Genomic DNA, 4320 nt, shown 5'->3' with positions numbered 1-4320 from the left:
CCCTAAATCCGCCCCTGACTGTGCATTCACATTAGACCAGATACTATGCATTTACACTGACCAGTAACTGGTTATGTGAATTAGGCCAAATTTACAAGTAGCAGATTAAAATTCAGTCTAAGATGAAAAAAAAATAGTAGTGCTTTTAAAATTACATATTAAAATAATTCTTGGTTATCATTGTACTCTTGTACACAAATTTGTGGGTCCCACCTACAATACAACTACAGTATTACACCCTGGGTGTTGGAAGCCCAATTACTTTGCACAAAATTCTGGAGGCATCATCAAATGACTGTAATAGAAGTTAGAACTTTGATTTAGTTTGTATGTTCCTTATGTCTTAAGTTACATAAATCAGCAGTGATTTTGGTAGTCTTTGATTAAAACACTACCTGGATACACCAACTAATTGCACATCGGTTTACCAAGGCAAGTAGCAATTTTGGTTGAGACAATTACCTGGATAAACCGACTAGTTGCCCATGGTTTAATCAGGCAAGTATTTCCGGAATAGACTAGTGCCTCAACCAACTATAGACTAGTCAATTAAAATATTGTCTCCACGATCATTGTTTGCCACATAGACTATTCCAAAGAGTATAGAATTACAAGAGGTCCGACCCATATTTTGCATGAGACAAAATGCGAAGTACTACCACGAGATTTTCATTAGAATTCGAATAGAGCTTGGAACTCGAACAAACACAACGCATGTTCAATGCGAACGCCTCTATAAGTTATTTTGAAGGACGCCCTCTATTACGGCTTGAGTTTTTTATGCAATTATGTTTAATTATCATTATTTTATTTTTATTGGGCCTTACATACATACAAAAGTTATTGTATTGTTTGTGAAGAACGGCAGTCGTCGATGAAGAAAATTTTTTTCAATTATCATTTATTTCAGGCGTATCCGCAAATGACGTATGTTGATACATTTATCAGTTGGTTTATTGATTATTTTTGTTAACTAGGATAAGAAGCACTATACATAATTGTTTATAGATTTATCGTAAAAATTAGTAGCAAATTGGGATTCACCAGTTTGGCTCTTGCAGGCCTAGGTTAGCTTGCTTACGCCAAAGATACTAGAAATACAAGATAGAGTTCTAGCATTGTAAAAATGAGGCGGAAGTCGTGCCCAACGTAGGCGGCGCCCTTCTTTTTAACCATGCAAGTTTCCTATACTTCGTGCCCAACGTACAGGGCGCCCTTCTGTTGCTAAGTATATCCAGACGCAAAAGGCGCCCTTCCTTTTCCACTAGTGGAGGAAAAATTTTTCACTAAGAGTGCGTCCGGCCATGCGATTCTGCGCTGTATTGTTGTTTTATTCTTTACTGATTCATGATTATGCTTTAATTGTTTTGTGTATTATTTGGATAATAGCAACAATTTCTACCGCCACCAAGGAGGTTATGTATTCACCGATGTCACTGTCTGGGTGTCTATTCCAGTTTGTTTTTATATCTAGTATCTTTGTTGAGAATTGATAATAAAATACGCGACGACTTGGTAACGAAAATTTGGCAGAAGTTTTTTTAGATCCAGCTGTAGGGGGCGTCCCATTTTTCGTATTCCCACCATGCATTTCGGTGGAACACGGTGGAACACTTTTTTTGTGTGGAGAACTCTATCTTGTATTTCTAGTATCTTTGCTTACGCTAGCTTACCACAGAGAAATGTGCTGACAACTTGTTAATGTGCTTGCACTGAATGCAGTCCAAATCAATACTTTGCAAGGGTAGATTGTTAATTTAATGGTAATGGTAATGGTGGGATATTTGTAGTGCGCCTTCCACAATAAAATCGTCTCAAGGCGCCGAAAAAAGGTAGGACCAAGAATTAAAAAAATTAAATTATATTATATCTAATATTTTAAAGAGCTGTAGTGACGACCCTCGCAGGGTTAATGTAGCCCAACCACTGAGGCACTACGACCTTTGGGTCAGCGCATTTGCATATTACCAATACACGTGCAACACCCGGCAGACCCAAGGCTCTCGGGAAGATAGAGCACTTCAAGTCCAGAGCTCGACCATATAACAAGTGACAGTGTTATCACCATTGTGTATAATAGCTACGCGGGAAACTCGTACCGAAATGGTAAGTACCAAAGCGCAAGCTATTTTCACAATATTGGCGCTGCGAGCAAAAGGCTTAATTGTACAATATCGCCGATTGTGAGTTTGGAGTCCCTCACGATCATTTGTACTGATATTGTACTGGAATTTAGAATAGGACAGTTAGGGTTTGTGTAGGGAAGTGTTGTAAATCGCACACTCTTGGCCGGTTTGAGGAAGTCTTACTAGGGGGAGTGTGGACTATCGAGTACCTACACAAGTATTTTGTAGTTTAGGAGTATTAGTTAGGCATAATCTCTTTAGTGTTTAGGAGAGGGTGTGGTATTTAGGTGCAGCCATTTTTAAGACGCGCAGTCTTTGTTTTCTTACTGGGGGGGGGGGGTGCGGGGATGAAACGATTGATTTTTAATTTAAAATAGAGGGATGGGCGACCTCAATGACGGTGACGGCACTCGATTTTGGAGCGCGGTATTCGAAAACGAGGCTCGTGAACTGGGTCCCAAAAAAAACTGGTGCTACAGGATTTTGAGCTAGTGTTATAAGATATGGAATTTCCTAAAATGTACCGACTTTCAAAGGCTTGCATTCAGTAACCCCATAAAAAATCGTGTCGAACTTTAGATATTCCAATGTAAATTTGGCCGTTTTCTTTTCATTTATATTGGTTTTCACTTATGAAAATGTCCCAATTATGTGTAAAATAACGATTTGCCCCAGTTTTTATTTCAGAAATTTGCACTAGACAGGGAGTCAGCTGATTCACTCAACCGTAACGAGCTGGTAACAAGACACAGCCAATGATGAAAATGGTCGTCGCGAGCGGAAAATTGAAGAATTAGGACTGGCGAAAATATTCAATAACAATAATATAACAAGTCGAAGGCATTTTTGAAGAATCAATCTTTCAAAAAGATATGTTTGCTGGTTTGGATAAGGAAGTCTTGGAAGTGGTGATCTTAATAGTGGCGTTAAATAGGTTTGTTTAATACCAACTTGTCTTACCTGTGTATAAGCATAGCCTAGCATTTAGTGCAGTACTGTATGTATGTAGAGAATACGGAATACTACTCTACTGCCTGGCGCGGCCTAGGCCCCCCTAGTTCAGGCCTAGGCATACAAACTATAATAATAATATTTTAAACATTAGAGGCAAACAAACACTATTTTAAATAAAGTACATTAATTTACATGTTAATTATTAGATCCATGGAACTATCTAGGATCTACTACTACTACAGCATTACTAAAATGCCAGTTTATTCGTCGTGGAATGTGGAAACTAGCTCAAATTTGCGCGGAAAATGGCTTGAAAAATGTACAGAGATACATTGGCAATGGTTATATACAGTATAGTTCAAAGACTAATTTTCGGCATTCTGCTCGGAAATACAACCATACCTGCACTAGGCGTTTCCCTGCTGGTTCCATGCTGGATCAAAAACTAGTAGAGGGTCAAATGTCCGGCCATTTTGATGGTCAAAATACAGGGGCATTATTATTACTGTACATTAGAAAAGGTTGAGAATCAAGATAGTCTATTGTACATATATTGTTATTGTCTTCATTTTTAAACTAATTTTTATATTACAAAAAAGTATTATATTAATGAAATAATAAATTCAAAATAATTAGGTCGCAGCTATGTTACACTACTTTGCAATGCATTTGAATATGGGCTTTTCACAGTGATGGTTAATTAGAATATATAGATTTTCAACAAAAATTATTATTGATGATTAGTGCCAGAATGATTACTTCCTTATAAAGATATTGTACTGTAATATCAATACTAATTATTTTTGAATGGTGTAAGAATATAGTCACTCTGATTTTTTTTAACTAGTCTGTTCAAACTTTTTATTGTACTTCTCTTCTTACAGGAAATGCCGACATGATGGATATCGATGGCTTTCATGTCGTAGGATTTTAACAGGCTAAAGAAATCTGACAGAAGGGTCATCCCATCTTGCACTGTGTGGGCGATTAGCAGGCCCGTAGCCAGCATGCTTCAAGGGGGGGTTCTGGGCGTGGGGTCAAGGGGTCCGCCAAAGGACCCCGGGTGGGGTCAAGGGGGGTTAAGCCTCTGTGGGGGCCAGGGGCGAAGCCCCCGAAGCCAGAGCATTTATACGATTTTAAAAGCATGTACATGTCATTTAAATGCATGTTCATGTATATTTAAATACTTCTTACACAATTTTAAAAATAGGATAAGAAGACTACTTTTTCCAATACAGGA

This window comes from Anneissia japonica, unplaced genomic scaffold (assembly GCF_011630105.1).
Source record: "Anneissia japonica isolate Jap-2015-1 unplaced genomic scaffold, ASM1163010v1 scaffold287838_len146374_cov139, whole genome shotgun sequence".
Lineage (NCBI taxonomy): Eukaryota > Metazoa > Echinodermata > Crinoidea > Comatulida > Comatulidae > Anneissia > Anneissia japonica.
This window is presented reverse-complemented; position numbering follows the sequence as displayed.